This window comes from Tursiops truncatus, chromosome 3 (genome assembly GCF_011762595.2).
Source record: "Tursiops truncatus isolate mTurTru1 chromosome 3, mTurTru1.mat.Y, whole genome shotgun sequence".
Classification (NCBI taxonomy): domain Eukaryota; kingdom Metazoa; phylum Chordata; class Mammalia; order Artiodactyla; family Delphinidae; genus Tursiops; species Tursiops truncatus.
Genome location: NC_047036.1, coordinates 138,557,693 through 138,575,128, shown reverse-complemented (window position 1 = coordinate 138,575,128; position 17,436 = coordinate 138,557,693). Strand labels below are relative to the sequence as shown.

At 36.3% G+C, this 17,436-nt stretch overlaps 1 long non-coding RNA gene across 1 annotated transcript in view; it reads left to right on the top strand.

Annotated features, from left to right (window-relative positions):
* LOC141278355 (uncharacterized) overlaps window positions 1-16,369 on the top strand; it is a 45,845-nt gene extending 29,476 nt beyond the window's left edge. The window contains exons 4-7 of the long non-coding RNA XR_012330942.1: window positions 534-633; window positions 2,361-2,448; window positions 2,826-9,542; window positions 13,658-16,369. This is a non-coding gene — a long non-coding RNA (uncharacterized lncRNA). The remainder of the gene's footprint in view (window positions 1-533; window positions 634-2,360; window positions 2,449-2,825; window positions 9,543-13,657) is intronic.
* The last annotated feature ends 1,067 nt before the right edge of the window (window positions 16,370-17,436 follow it).

The following is a 17,436-nucleotide window of genomic DNA, read 5'->3' as shown; positions in this document are numbered from 1 at the left end:
TCTACTGTTTCATTTCCCCCTCCACATTTTATATTTTTGATGTTACACTTTACATCTTTTTATATTGTGTATCCATTAATAAGTTATCGTAACTATAGCTATTTTTATTACTTTTGTTCTTAAACCTTTATATTAGCGTTAAGTGGTTAATATACCACCATATTACAGTATTAGTGTATTCTGAATTTGATTATATATTGCCTTCACTAGTATGCTATTTATTTTCATAAGTTTTCATGTTACTAGTTGGTATCCTTTCATTTCATCTTCAAGAATTGCTTTCAGTGTTTCTTGTGAGGTAGGTGTTAGGAAATTCTTTATCTCATCTTCATTTCTGAAGGATAACTTCGCTGGGTATTCTTGGGATGGCAGTTTTTTTTCTTTCACCACTTTGAATATATCTTCCCATTCTTTCTTGGTCTGTAATGTCTCTGCTGAGAAATCTGCTAATAACCTTATGGAGGTTTCCTTGTATGAAAAAAATTTGATTTTTCTTGCTGCTTTTTAAACTCTCTTTTTGACTTTGATTTTAGGCAATTTTCTTATGCTGTGTCTTGGAGAAGATTATTTTGAATTGAAGTTTTAACATGACCTATATGCTCCATGAACTTGAATATCCGAATCTCTCCTCAGGTTTGGGAAGCTTTCAGCCATTATTTCTTTCTTATCCTTTTCTCTCCTCTCATTTCCCGCTCCCTGCGTGAGATAAAAATGCAATAGTATTTTGGTAAGTCTGTAACTTTTTATATTTTAAATGTACCTCATAGGATGTCACTTCCTGTATCACATTATGATTATTTTTGTTTACATATCTGTATTATTTCCTGCTGGGCTATAAGCTGTTCCTGAGCTGGAAATAAATTGTCATCTCTCTAGTGCCTGATGTGATGTTTGTGTTATACGTAGTGCTAATTAAATGTTTGAATCAATGAATCTTTGAGTTTTATGCGAGCAGAGCAATGCTGTCATAGTGAACTAGGCTTACAGAGCTGGGTTGCCTTCAAACAGAAAGTTAAACTGCCTTTTGGGTGTTTACATGCAACATTTAACCTGATACATAGTGGTGTGATGTCCAGGATAGGGTCTCTGGAATCAGAACGTCTAGCAATGAATCTTGGCTCTACCACTTACAAGTTGTGACCTTGGGAAGGTTATTTAACTTCTTTATCCCTCAGTTTCCTTATCTGTAAAATGTGGGTAATAATAAAATCAAGCTCATAGCGTTCCTGTGGGTTGAATGAGGACATACTTGTAAAAGGACATGGACTATATATATACTGCTTTAAAAAGGTCAGCATTATTACCATTGAATAATTTTAATATAATTTTATTCTTAATTGGCATATTTAAAATATTCCTTCCCTTTTTCCTTTCCTTCTACTAGAATATTTTTAACCTTAGTTCTCAGCCTTAATTTCTATAGATTTGATTATTTTTCTCCTAATATTTGTGTGTGTATGTCTTTTCCCTCAGCAGTGAGCAGAATCATTGTTTCTCAGAGAGCACACTCTTAGCTTGGATCTTGGCTTGAGAAGTAATTATTTTGTCATTACCTCCCATTGCTCTGAATTTGCCATCTGTTGGCAACATCATTGAAATGATCCAAGTCTTCTGTAATCTGGCAGTAGTTAATTAATTAATTATTATTATTATTTTTTTGCTTTAATGCCAGCTTAAGTTCTGTCTCTCAGATGGGGAATTTGGCTAATATTAGAAGTAAGCCTGACTATTTGGCGTTTATATAGAACATCTATAGTTTGCAATTTGGAAAGACAGCTATTTTACTTTTTAAAATCCTATTAAATATGAGAGGAAAGACTAACTTAAAAAGAAAAGAATGGCAGAAAGTTGTTTTAATTTTGGTTTATGCTATTATTTGTATTAACTCAGAACTATGCAAAGAATGGCCCATCTTTGTAATTTCTACATTGGGTATGGCAGTGGTCTTTGAACACTGAGATGTTTTAAAGATAATCTGTGCCTTAGAAACTTTATCATACAGACCATCTAGTTTCAGATTCTAAGCCAATTTCCCCATAGGTCTTCCAATTGCTCGATGTTCTTTTACAACTGTCATTCTCAAGAGCTATTCATCAGGCTGAGTTTGCATCCCCGGAATCACTGTTCCTTGGGGTCTTCCGTGTCACATGAGGAATGTCTTTACCACTGCCACATCCGTCTTTCTTTTGCAATTTGTATTTATCTTTCATGTGGATCTATTCCAAACCTCCCGTAAATCTTAGTAGAGTGCCTCTTAGCCTCTGAATTCTCTTTATCATCATGGAAGCATATTCTTGAAAGGATTCCAGGAGGGCAGTTATAATGAGTGATCCTCTCATTTTTCTCATTCTTTCTTTCAGACCTGCCAGAGAAATTGCTTATTTCACAGAAGGATGGTGCTGGCTGAAACATGCTTTCTTGAAATGGAGGGATTACTGCCTTCCACAGGTTCCCCTGAAGATGTATTTTATTTGCATTTTAATTCTTAGAGCTAAAAGGCACGAGCATGAACTATTGAGGATATTAACTCGGAAACTTTATCTGCATTGTTTCTGTTTGCATGCTGTATAGTGTGTTACATAGGACTCTATCAACAAAAATATATACTCCTGGCTATAAATTAGGTTTGACTATTCATTTGATAAAAGCTACACCTATCCTTTTGATAATAAATAAATACACAATAGATTGATAATGTCTAGTGTTGGTGAAAGTATGGGGAAGCAGTTACAGTCATTCTTACATATAGTGGTGATTGCTGCAACATTTTGGGAAGGTAATCTGGCAGCATGTAGCAATATTTTAAAATCCTTTTTTTCTTTTAGGAATTCATTTAATGAAAACCTATTGAGCACAGACTATGGAGCAGCAACCATTCTAGTTACCGGGGATACGGCAGTGGCAAAATGAAGTCCTTAACCTCATGGATCATGCTTTTATTTGGAGTGGGAATGGAGACAGAAAATAAACAAACAACTAAGTACAAAGTATGTCAGATGGGGACTAATGCTCTGGACAAAATAAAGTAGGGTAAGGGGGAATAAGAATACCTGCTTCTTTTGGGGAGGCGTGTCATTTATTTTATATAAAGTGGTCATGAAAGGCCCCACTGAGAAAGTGACAGTTGAGTAGTAATTTGAAGGAAGTGAGAGAAATAAGGACATCTGGAGACCTGAGCAACAGAGTTCCTAGTAGGGGCAACAGTGAATATAAGAAATTCTAAGGTGGAGGCTTCTTATTGGATCAATGGACTAGTGCTGAGGCCAGTGTGTCTTTTGTAAACATTGATAATGGCATTTTATTATTCAAATTTCTGAAATGTTTATGTTTTCAAATCTATCAGCCTCTTTCTTTACAGTTTTGAACTTTGAAAATATGTTTAGAATGACCTTCCATGTGCTCACAATTATGAAAAAAAATACGGTTGGCCCTCTGTATCTGCAGGTTCTGTATCCATGGATTCGACCAACTGTGGATTAAAAATGTATTGTAAAAAAATTCCAGAAAGTTCCAAAAGCGAAACTTGAGTTTGTACCATGCCTGCAGCTATTTACATAGCATTTACATTTTATTTACAACTATTTACATAGCATTTACATTGCAATAGGTATTATAAGTAATTTAGAGATGATTTAAAGTATATGGGAGTTGTGCGTAGGTTATGTATGAAAATGCTATGCCATTTTATATGCGGGGCTTGAGCACCGTCCAATTTTGGTATCTGTGGGGGATCCTGGAACCAATCCCCCATACATACTGAAGGATGACTGTAGTTTTTTCTTTTAAACTCTACTGATAAGTGTGTTCACACTTAGAACTTTTTGAAACTAGATGTTAACTATGAAAATGATCATGCAGTGATTGTACATCACTACAGTATGTATCCTAAAATCATCTATGTTTATGTTGACAGATTCTTTGCTTGATTGACCAAACTTTAGTTAGGCTCCTGAACCTTCTCCTGGACTCACCTGTATACTTCCTTGTAAAATCCAGTTTTAACAAGAACCCTGCCAAGTCAGTTTAGCAAGAGACCCCCATCCTCAATATCTGATCACCCTCTATATCTGATCAGGTTCTTCATCCTTCACCACCCCCAGATGATGCCTAATTACCCTGGCCTATCTTCAGCAAAGAACCCTGTTAGGTCAGTTTAGGTGAAATTCTCCTTATCCCTGGTGTTCCTCTTAATAATTTTCCATCCACTACCCTCCCTCCCCTTCCACTCCTGGGCTGTATATTCCCACTTGCCCTGTATTTGCAATTAATCCAGGTTTGGTACTGAGTCACTTTTACCTTATTGCGATAGTCCTGAGTAAAACTTGTTTTTGCTGCTTTAACTACTGCCCAGCTCTTGTTTTTATTCGAGAATGTTTAGTCTGCAGTGGAGCATCTGAGTCAGTCTAGAGTTTTGTAGGTTTCTTAATATTAGGAAGATCATTAGCTATTATAAAGTTAGAAATCTTTGTGTGAGTAGGTGACTATGTTTTTCTTTTTGTATTAGTATGAATAAGCATTTAATATGGTTATAATAGCATATAACTCAATGTCTTTTTTTGAGAAAATACTAATCATGAATTATTATGATGGATCAGTGTTGGATGATATTATTTTCTGTGGTTACCTTAAATATATAGTTAAAAATGCCTGTCAATGCAAAAGATCAAATTTGACTATACTCTACCCAGTGATGAATGGCAAATATGCTGAAAACTTAGGTTAACCCAGAATTATTTACTTTCTTCAAGATTCCAGTTATTAAAACTTGCAAATACAACACTAGATTAAACTTTCATTTTTTGTTTCTGGCTTGGTCTAGGTACATATGGAGTCCTCCTTTTGGAATGTAAGTCTTATGTATGACTTGCTTTGAGGAAGAGATGCTCGTTAGTATTAAAATTTGTATATGAACAGTTAAATGTTATACTATTGATGGGTTATATATCTTTTATTGTTACTAATTATATTGCCCTTAGAACCTTTGAAAAATCTGTTGATAACTTCCATTTCTAACAGGAATCATGTTATTCATAGGGCCTCAGCTAAAGGGATACTAATATATATATTAGAGGTGCATTCAGTGTTGGAATTGTGTGACCTCTTATACCATAATCATTAAAACCCAGGACTTCTTCATATACTGCCTTAAACGGGATTCTGGGATCCTTCTATGTATACTGGTCTAATTTCCTCAATGACATTAGAAGTTCCTTGAGGAGATTACACGTGGGAAAATAGCACAACAAGTTTTTAAGTGAAGTAGGGAGGTAAACATTACAATTTTGACCCATAATTTCAGAGTAAAATATGATCATTATCAGCTAGCAGTCATGTTTTTCCATTTCTGGTCAAATTAGGTGTCCACTGTTTCTCTAACATTTGCAGAAAATTGGTTCAATAGTCTGTACATGAATTATTCCCCTTTCTGGTATGAATAAACATGCAATGGAAAATATTAATTAAAGCAAGTCTGGTTATTCAAACAATGCATTATTTAGGAAAGATCTCTAATATTTAATGCTAATTTTCTTTCTTGTATGTGAACAATCTCCACGATTTTTTGTTGTTTAAATTTATAAGTGATTAATCAAAAGCACAAATAGATATAGGAATCTTAAGATCTAATATCCTCATTCATAACAACTCTTTAGTAGTGGTCCCTAAAAGATATCAAATACTTATTGTTTTACAAAGCCTGGTGGTAACATTCTCTGTGTTGCCTAAGGGTAGCAGTTCTTCAACTGAATGTTTTTACTATGACATTTTTTATTTCTTGTTGTGATGTACATTAAGGTTAATATAACTTGTGTTCTTAAAGCGATTCCTTCAAAAGGAAATGTCGTGAGCTAGAAGTTCATCTTCAAACCCAATGGCAAGGACAGCTCTTTAAAGTGATTTTAATGAATTATCAATTTTATTCTGATACACTACAGTGCCTATAAATACCTACATATTTTCTGGGAATGCATGCATGAAACTATACACACGTTGTCCTTTGTTAGAATGCAAAGCATTGATGTCTGTCTTTAAAAACTATTTTCAATTTCATTTGGAGATGGCCAAGTTTTAATTAAATAAAAATGTCAGGAATAATGAATAAAGATGGAAAAATGAGATAAAAATTCATCAACCTGGCAGACCTTGCTGATTTGGCATTAAAGAAGTTGTATTTAAGATCTAGTTTTAACAACATTCTTCAGTAATGTGACACAGTAAAGGAATATTCTTCACGGACTACTTTACTTCTAATTTGCTAAATAATGCATTTCTAATTGCTAAAATAATAGTCAGTGAAGGGACTTCCCTGGTGACGCAGTGGTTAAGAATCCGCCTGCCAATGCAGGGGACACGGGTTCTAGCCTTGGTCCGGGAAGATCCCACATGCCGCAGAGCAACTAAGCCCGTGCGCCACAACTACTGAGCTCTAAAGCCCACGAGCCACAACTACTGAAGCCCACGTGCCACAACTACTGAAGACCGTGTGCCACAACTACTGAAGCCTGCGTACCTGGAACCCATGCCCCGCAACAAGAGAAGCCTCTGCAATGAGAAGCCCTCACACCGCAACGAAGAGTAGCCCCCGCTTACCGCAACTAGAGAAAGCCCGCGAGCAGCAACAAAGACCCAACGGAGCCAAAAAAAAAAAAAAGGTCATTAAATTGTTAAATTGCATTATATTACTGAAGTACAACATATATTTAAAATATAGCTTTTTAACTGAATACTTAAAATTTTTGACTCACAGTAATTGTGGTGGTTTTAAAATGTGTCCCCCAAACCTTTGGCACGCCTGTCTATAAAATGTGGAGCCTAATTTCCCTCCTCTTGACTATGGGCTGTACTTGGTGACTTTCCTCTAATGAATCAAATGTGGTGGAAGTCATGGTGTGTCACTTTCAAGGGTGGTTGTAAAATATACTGAAGCTTCTTTCTTTCTTTTGAATCACTTGGAAAGTGGAAGTTGCCTGTCTTGTGAGGACACTCAAGCAGCCCTAAGGAGAGATCCTTGTAATGAGGAACTGAGTCCTTCTGCCAAGAAACAGTACTGACTTGCCAGCTACTTGAATGAACCACCTTGGGAGGAAATCCTCCAGCCCATTCAAACCTTCAGAAAACTGAGCCGTGGCTAACATCATGGCTGCAACCTCCTGTGACACTCCAAGCCAGGATCACTGGGCTAAGTAGTTCTTACATTTCAATCCATAGAAACTGGGAGGTGATGCATATTTTTTGCTCTTTTAAGCCACTAAGTTTTAAGGTAATTTGTTAGCCTTAACCCTTTAATACTTTGAAATCAGCCTGATAGAGTTTTTGGTTTAACTAGAGTGTCTATAAAGCTGTATTTCAGGATGCTTTTCTTCCAGTAGTTTTAAATTATCCTCTGGACATTTACTTTTAGTAGTAACTTTAGAAACCTTTTGAGTCTCTGTACAATAGGTAATTAAAGGCAAGCAAAAGTAGATACTTTAAGATTAAAAAAAAAACAAACCTTTTGGTCATATTTATTCTTGAAACAATGATTTTTAAAAGTCTTAAATGTTAACCTAGATGTAAACTAGATGTTTGTTAAACAGGCTTTTATTGACCTGTAAGATTTGGAAAAGATTACTTGAAACTTCATTTCATATATAACAGTATGACCACCTCTCCAGGATTTGCATGGTTCCCAAAGGGCTTACTTTCTTAAAATCACTGCTGCCTTTCAAATTCTCCATTAATTAATTAATTCATTCATGCATTCATTCCTTCAACCAACAAATATTTATTAAGCACCTACTACATGCCAGATACTATTTAAGGTCCTTGAGATGAGTGATGAATAAAGTCATCATCTTCTGATGAATAAGGTCAGTTTGGGGATGGTCTGTCCATTCTGCCTCTGTCTCTGTTTCACACCACATGAACCAAGAAGCAGCCTTCTTAGCCTTCCCCCTCACTTTTCACCAAACCATTTATTTAAGGAATTTGTGTCCAGGTTTTCCTGAATTTTTGAGTAGATGGAGAGTTTTACCCTGAAGAAACACATAGAACTTAAAATTCACAGTAAGACATGCCTGTTTTTAGAAGTCCTGTAGCTATTTCCAGAATTTGAGTTTCAGGCTCCCTGGTTGTGTTTCCTCACCCTCTTCGTGCCTCCTTCTCTCTTCTTTGTTCTCACACCTTCCCCACTTTTGATTCTCTGTGTATACGATAGGTAATTAAAGGCAACCAAAAGAGGATACTTTATCTCTTTTTCTCCAGTGCGGAGAATTTTAAATATTTCTTCTGTTGTGCTTGTTTTTGCCAACCTATCACCACTTTCACTTTTCCCGAACTCGCTTTTGTTTCATTGCATTCCCTACACAAACTTGGTTCCCTCCACAAAAAGAAATGTGGTGCTACCTGTTAAAGAAATAATTTTCACACTGCTCCAAGTATTTTTTCCCTGAAGTGAAACATTGATGAATAACATCCAACGAACGGTCGAACTAGTGGTAAAAGTAGTTCAAAGATTATTTGCTGTGCAGCCACATATATACTCTGTAAATCTTTATTTACCAGTGAATTAGGGACACAATGATAATCACGTAGTCCAAGAAGGCTATTATTTCCAGAGAAATAAAAAAAACTTTTTTTCAATCTTTAATTTAAACCCCAAATTGGCTTTTTTCAACCTGTGTTCTGTTGTTTGACACAGCAGTTCCATCCAGACCATAGTTAATCTTAACATTAGGATCATTATTCCATTAAAAGTCTAGGCTATAAATCATACTTTTTTATGTGAGAAAAATACCAGGAAGAATAGTGAGATTGAGAAATGTATGTTTTGGGAAAAGTCATTATAAAATCTTTGCTTATTTTTCTTCTTGCTTTGGATATGCACAGATTCTTTACCTTTTAGAGGGTTTAATTATGGAATATCTTTGAAAGCTATAAAAACACAATGTTTTAACTTTCAAGTTAGGAGTATAGAACACAGGTTTATCATACTACTATTGTTATCCCTAAACAAACAAAAAACTTGTAAAGATGTAGATTTTATAATGGATTTGGTTTCCCTATCAAGTGAAGCATATATATGTATATATTTGTATATGTGTGTATATATATATATAGTATTGTGTTGCATTGTATGGTATGGTATGATATGGCATGGTATGGTATGGTCTGGTATGGTATTGCATTGTATTAGTATAGCATTGCTTACCACTTCTGACAATATTCTGCTATTGATGTTGGCAGAGACAAAATCCGAGAACAATATAATTTTTTTTTTCTAAATCTGAAAACCTTGAAAAAGATTCACCTTTGACAAAATACAAGGTCTAGTAATTAAGCTATTTCTTTCCCTTCCCTTCTCTTCCGTTCCCATCCCCTTTCTCTGTTTCTTCTTCTCTTTTCTCTTTTCATATTATAGGCTGGAGAACTTGAAAATACATCAAGCCAGATGAATTACTATGTGGGACCATAGCATGTGCCCAGGCAGATGTAGAGACTATTATCTATTTCCTCCCTCAAACAGGGATCCATCAGTTGTCTTCTCTTAGAAGTACTTAGAGAATGTAAGTCTGGTTTAAAAATTGCTTTATGTTTTATCAATCTAAATTTTCTCTATAAAGATTGAGGTTTGTTTTGTATCTTTTTTCTAAGCTGCTCAAAGAAAACATAAATATGAGTAGAGAAATATAAACATATAAAATACAATTAACTTTTAAGTTTGATGTTAAGCATGACATTTATGCTATTCAGGAAATATTTTTATTTATCTATCAAATATATATGTTGCATTAGCTGCTCTCTAAGATTTCTTGTAGTTTTTAAGCTGTAAGAGTTTGTGATACTAAGTATCACTTTACTTTGTGTTAAAGTGTGGCATTATTTAAAGTAAAATTATCAGTGAGCATAACTGGTGCAGTCCATGGCTAACTCAACACCCCCTGGTAATAAAACTTACCCTTCAATTCTCCAAAGAAACAAAATTTCAAAACCAGTTTAGTGGACATGTGTTGATATCTTCTTTTATAACCCTCTCCTCAATCCCTTTTGAAAACACTTGCCAGTTTCTCTTGTGGGCATCTAGTGGTGAAGCCAAAAACCTAGGTAAACTAAGCCAGTCAGATCAGTTCATTTCATTGATTGTATGCTTTGGTTCTGGGGTTGCCATCCCATTCTCATGTCACCTTAGTTCTAATAGAAGTGAAATTCAGGGTTTTGCTGAGAATTCAGGAGTAAAGATATTCTCTTTTCCTGCTACATGTGGATAAGGAAGCATGTATACCATGCATTAGCAGCCATCTTGAGATCATAAAATACGCTGGTTTTAGGAATATGTAAACATCTTGGCATGCAGAGTGAGATATGGGACGCACACACACATACATACACACATTCACATGCACACACAACTTTTGTGATACCGTTGAGCCTAAACTTTCTGGGTATTTCTTTTATTGGTGACCAAAGCCAATGTTTAGCTTTTTAAGTGTGCTAGCTAAAGTAAGTTCAGGGAATTAATCACAATTATATGGGGGGAAAGCAACTACATGATGGAACAAAATTAGGAGAGGTCCTTAAATCACTGTGAAGGATCCTCAGCTGGTTAAATAAATGGTGATATAATGTGAAAAGTATGAGCTTTGGAGGAAGGTAAACTTTAGTTTAAATCCTGACTCATTTACTTAGCATTTACTTAGCATTAGCTAACATTTATTGACCATTTACTGTGTACTGAGTGCTTCTTTTTATCTCATGTAATCCTTTTAATGATTCTTTTACAGGTACTATTTTTAATCTCCATTTTACAAATGAGAAAACTGAGGATTAGAGAAGCTAAGGACATAGTTGTTATGTGGCATAGTTCGGTTTCAAACCCAGGTGTGCACTATCCAGAATCTTCATTTTTTTACTTATCCACAGGTGTATTTTATTTGGCCTATGTATTATATTTTTAAATTGTTTGAGCCAGCATTTAAAAATTAAAGGACTTCATGTAAAAATCCAGACTTGCATCTTCCCTTGAAAAATGTGTCCATATCCTAGGGGAACTATCAACTAGAGAGTTACTCTGTCTCCTCCATTTAGTCAAGACATGACCTCTATAGTTTGCCATAATATCTATCCTTCTATATTGTTGTCCTGACTGCAAAGCTGGGACAATAAGCAGTGACCATTTCTTTCACATTGTTGCCTTTCTTATAATAGAGAAAATGTACCTTCAAAAATGAAGGATGGATCTAGAGGGTGGGGATTTTCAAGGAAAAGGAGACAGTGTTCTCTTTTTCTTCTTTCAGATTTATTGAGATATAATTGATATATAACATTGTCTAAGTTTAAGATGTACGTGTTGATTTGATACACTTATATCCTACAAAAGGATTAACACCATAGCATTAGCTAACACCTCCATCATGTCACATAATTACCCTTTCTTTTTTTGTGGTGAGAACATTTAAAATTATAGTCAATAATACTGTATTGTATACTTGAAAGTTGCTGTACTCTTAATTCTAGAGGCAAAGAAAATTTTTCTTGTTTAATATGCAAGTGCCACACCTAATTTATTCGTTTGTCTTACCTGCTTGGCTCCTGTGAACATTTGAGTTTGTGAAACTTGCACTAAACAATACTTTTTTTTTTTCTGTGTAATTTGGGAGTCTCTTCTTCAAGCCTTCTTTTCCTCATTTTAAGAATGGAGATTTTATGACAGGATTAAATGAGATAACCTATTTAAACATCTTAGCTTAATACCGGTTCTGGTGGTTGCTCAGAAAAAGAAGCCTTAGCTTCTCTAATCATTCTTTTTCAGGTATGAATGTGGCCTACATTACTGTAATACAGTTGTTAACACAGTATTTTTTTTTTAACATCTTTATTGGAGTATAGTTGCTTTACAATGGTGTGTTAGTTTCTGCTTTATAACAAAGTGAATCAGTTATACATATACACACATTCCCATATCTCCTCCCTCTTGCATCTCCCTCCCTCCCACCCTCCCTATCCCCCGCCTCTAGGTGGTCACAAAGCACCGAGCTGATCTCTCTGTGCTATGCGGCTGCTTCCCACTAGCTATCTATTTTACGTTTGGTAGTGTATATATGTCCATGCCACTCTCTCACTTTGTCACAGCTTACCCTTCCCCCTCCCCATATCCTCAAATCCATTCTCTAGTAGAAAAACAAATACCGTATGCTAACACATATATATGGAATCTAAGAAAAAAAAAAAAAGGTCATGAAGAACCTAGGGGCAAGACGGGAATAAAAACACAGTATTTTATTTTTTTTACCTTAATGGCTTTGCTGTCTATATCATTTGCAAACTATTATCTACTTGGTCTTTTGCCTCGTGGACCTGTGGATAGTGCCTTTTGAATTTGAGGGCTGTAAAGGGAAAATGAATTAGTGCCATGTGGATGAGATTTCAGTGGGCTGAAACTTCGCATGGTATGAGAGAAATCAAGTAGCGGTGTCTGTTTCCTCAAACTGCTATCCAAGAGAGAAGGTTTATGACAGAAAGAGGCCAAATTGCACATCTAGAATAAAATAGGTACTGACTGTCAAGAAAAAGAGGCACTTTAATTGGTGATGGTACTGTCAAATTTCCCAGAAGCTGTCACCATGGGAGTGACCCCTCCAGAGGAATGTTAGGACAAATGAGGGAAGAAAAATATATCCTTCTCAGTGCCTTGCCCTTTTGGAGCCATTCAGTATGCCAGGTAAAATAAGAGTTTCATGTCAATCCCAATATCTATCTGCCTTTAACTTTGGAGAAAAATAAATATTATTTATAGTCATCAACATATCCTGGAATTTAGCCCATCATTGAAAGGATTGAATTTTAAACATTTAAAGCAATAAAAAGTAATACTGTTTAATTTAACCCTTTTACTGTACAGTGACTTCTCTGAATTTTTCCAGCTGGTTAACTAGATACTGGAAACCAAGTCTTTTAACTTTCAGGGTAGTGGTCTTTTCACTGTACTATGCCTGTGATTGTGGTTCTTTTGTGAGCTGATGCTTAAAGGACACTGTTAACATTCAAAAAAAATATAGTGAGAGTGGATGCCTATCCATGATCCTCTCAGCCCCCTTAACTTATTGAGGTCTGCTTCCTTTTGGGGAGCAGGTAATTGCTCTCTCCACCCACATGGATTAGAGGGAGCTGCTATATTTGTACAATATGACCCTTGCTCTTTAACCACAACCAATTTGTTGAATGGTAGGTCTATAAATCAAAGCAGTCAAATCAATCCTTTCCATGAAAATTTGGAATTGGGACTTTGAAAAAATAAGATTGACCTCTTTTTGATTGGCTGAATTTGTAACATATAAATTCAGTAGCCTGTGGCTACTCTATTAACTAAAAAACAGAAAGCTAGTTGAAATGAAGAAGACATTAAATTAATTGCAGAGGGAAGCAGCAATGAGAGGGGGAGAAGGAGGACTCCTTGCGTTCCCCATTTCCAGTCTTGTGCTCCATGAGATATCACTGTAATCTCCTAGTGGAGTCCCTCTTCTATTTAAAGTAGTTCAAGGGGGTTCTCTCTAAATATCTTTCATTTTTTTATAATCAGAGTCCAAAATTCTCATTTGATATTTTGTATCTTTATATTTGGGGTTTTCTTTTTTTTTTCTTGCGGTACGCGGACCTCTCACTGTTGTGGCCTCTCTCGTTGCAGAGCACAGGTTCCCGGCGCGCAGGCTCCGGACGTGCACGCGCAGGCTCCGGACGCGCACGCGCAGGCTCAGCACGCACACGCGCAGGCTCCGCGGCCGTGGCTCACGGGCCCAGCCGCTCCGCGGCATGTGGGATTTTCCCGGACCGGGGCACGAACCCGTGTCCCGTGCATCGGCAGGCGGACTCTCAACCACTGCGCCACTAGGGAAGCCCTGATATTTGGGGTTTTCTTGATGGCAAGTTGCATCTTGTTTCTTCTTATCAGTGGACGGTATATAATAGTATATACCACTTACAAAGCACTTTGTGTGCCAGGCACCATCGTAGGCACATTATAAACATTATCCCTAAGCCTTAGCCTACAAATAAGGAAATAATATGGACATTTTAGAAGTGCCATTTAGAATGATTAAGTAACTTGCCCAAGATTCCTCATCTCATAAGTGACAGAGCAAACTTTATACCTATTTCTTTATTTATTCCTTGAAAAACATCTCATTAAATGCCTACTATCTTCCAAGTATTCCAAAGGCACCGAATATGCATAAATGAGCCAGACAAGGTCTCAGCTCTCATGGTTCTACATTTTAATGGAAGATGCAGGCAGTAAACAGACAAGTAAGTATAAATATAAAGCAGTGGTAAAGGATATAGTGAATACAATATGAGATGGGGTAAAAATGAGAGAATGGGGACTATTTTACGTTAAAATTGTCAGAAAAGTACCCTTTGAAAAAAGGACCTAAATGGAGAAAAGAGTAAGCCAAGAAAAGACCTGCCGGAAATGCTTTCCAGGTAGAAGCAACAGCAGGTGCAAAAAAACTCTTGCTAATAGATAAATTAATCAATGGAATGTTAGAAATCCTAGAAATATATCCATATATCCAAATATTTCATGTTTATATATGAAAACATTATATTACAGAAGTGCTGTACTGATGATTTGAAAAAAGGTGGGCTTAGCAATAAAAAAGTTAATGGGCACACGTTTGTTTATGTGGAAAGATATGAAATTGAATCCCACTTCTACAGACCCACACACAAACATCAATTCTTGGTGACATTAATTATAAAAGATGTAATTACATATTTTTAGAGAAACATATTCTTTTTTTTTTTTTTTTTGCGGTACGCGGGCCTCTCACTGTCGTGGCCCCTCCCGTTGCGGAGCACAGGCTCCGGACACGCAGGCCCAGCGGCCATGGCTCACGGGTCCACCCGCTCCGCGGCATGTGGGATCTTGCCGGACCGAGGCACGAACCCGCGTCCCCCGCATCGGCAGGCGGACTCTCAACCACTGCGCCACCAGGGAAGCCCGAGAAACATATTCTTTATTATATTCTTAAACACGACACAAACCGTCAAATTATACAGGAGAAAATTACTAACTTTACATTAAAGGTAAGACCTTACATTTATCAAAAGACTAAATCATGAAAGTGCAAACTAAAAACAATGATGTATTTGTAATACTTATGACTCTCATAGGATTAATATCCAGACTGTCTTGTACACGATGTTCTAATGATGAATACATAGGTGATGATGATGATGACACAAAAACATCTTAAATAGTTCTTTCCATATAGTTATTAGATTTTCACACAAAGACACGCACACATACACAACAGATAGGTTTATTAAGTGTACAACATGATGATTATTTACTACATTAAGTAGAAATGGATCATCATAAACGTCTTCATCTTTGTCGCCTTCACGTTTAGTAGGCTAAGGAGGAAGAGAAGGAAGGGTTGGTTTTGCTAAGGAGTCACAGAGGCAGAAGAGGTGGGGGAGGTGAAGGGAGAAAAGAGGGGCAGGCACACTCGGCAAACTTTATGGAAATACACTGTAATTTCTGTCTGACTTTCTAATTTCTCTGAAGTTTTTTATATGGTGCCAATCCTTTGCTGGAATTAAACTCTCCAGCTTTATATACTTTGCCCTCCTTTTGCTTTAAGTTGTCATATATTGACTTCACTTTTTCTCCAATCCTATTAGGGTCTACAGGTATCCTTTCTTATAACAATCCTGCACCCACATAGAAGCTGCATTGTTAATAAGAGATTAAAAGTTATTTTGCAAAATACAAGGTTTTCGTGCCTGCTGGTATAGCTGCAGGGATGGCTTCATGAATTTGCTTTTCTTTTTTTACAATGGTCCTTACACAGGATTCACTTATCTTGAAATGGCGGCAACAACAGCTGCAGACCTCAATTTACGGTACATAGCAAGCAATTCAGACTTTTCCTGTAATGTCATGACCTTTCTCTGCTTCTTCGGAGCACTTCCAGCACCACTAGTAGCACTTTGCATGGGTTTCATGGTGTTATTCAAGGTTTAAGGTATTTCACTAAATACGATGGAAAACACGCGAGAACTGCGAGAGCTCATGTTCCCGCGAGATGAGATTTTACGGGCGAGACGCACGGGCTCAGGTGGAGATGATTGGCGTCTCTGGCGTTTGAAGCTGATGCAGCACTCGAGCTCCCCGCAGTAGCAACAGGAGGTGGCTGTGAAATTATAACAGGACTACGGTATGTACTACCGTTAATTTTATGCAGTTATGACTTAATTCTTCAACTTTACATTTGTTTACATTTTTCTTGTCTGTAAGTGGCGCCATGTACAGTTTGTATACATAAGTTTTGGTAAATTTTAACTTTTTATGATAGATTTCTGTATATTTTATAGTAGTAAATGATAAAATAGACTAGTATCTACATATAATTTATGAATTTATGACGTACCTAACTTTTTCTTAATTTTTTCGATATTTCTAGACTACTAGGTTCATCTGCGAGTTTTTTCAAATTGTTGCAAATCTCCAAAAATTTTCCAGTATGTTTATTTTTAAAAAATCCCTGTATAAGTGGACCCCTGTTGTTCAAGGGTCAACTGTATAATCACGTGGGAAACGTTAGTATTATCTAGGAGAAAAGCAGATGCATGTACCTTAAGAACAGCAATTGTATAAGGTATTGTACGCTCACACCTTGGATAAACTCTTACACATTTCTAAGTGATAAGATACGTGTATTTATCACAGCTTTTTTTCTTAATAGCGGAAACAGTCCAACTTCCATCATTAAAAACAGTAGATAAGCAAATTTGGTTTGTGCCTACAGTGGTTTACTATTTAGTAATGAAACGTAGATGGATTTTAAAAACAATGCGGCTCAATCAATAAATAAAAGTGGTGGAAAGATCTACCTAAACCTTAAAAACATGCATGAGCAAGCTTTTCAACTAGGGACATCTGTTTGTAGGGCAAGTCGAAGGAAAACCAAATGATGATTAAAAGAAATTTAGTACAGCTGTTACCTCTCAGCGGGGTATGGAGGGCCTCTGTTCAGGGAGGAACATGCAGAGATCTTCAAAATACCCATAAGGGTCTCTTCCTTAAGCTAGGTTCTGGGTGCTAGGTGTTGTTTTTATCATTATTTAAACCATACATCTAACAAACTTTAAGCATTATAGGTGCTATTTTCTATGCACAAAATAGTTCACAATTGAAAAATAAATAAAACATAAATACACCATAACACTATACTTCCACAATGCAAACAGAAAGCAATCATTTTCCCATGCTAGTACAATTCAGATTGATTCTCTTTATTTCTTCCTTTAAGCATCCCTAAAATTCTTTCACAGGAAACCAGTTTATTCCTCATTTATCATTTTATACCCTGTTTCTCGGCTTTAAAATTTGGTGAAAGAAATACCAATTTCATGTTTGGATATGGGTAATCAAATGTGCAGTTGAGTAAGTAAAATGTA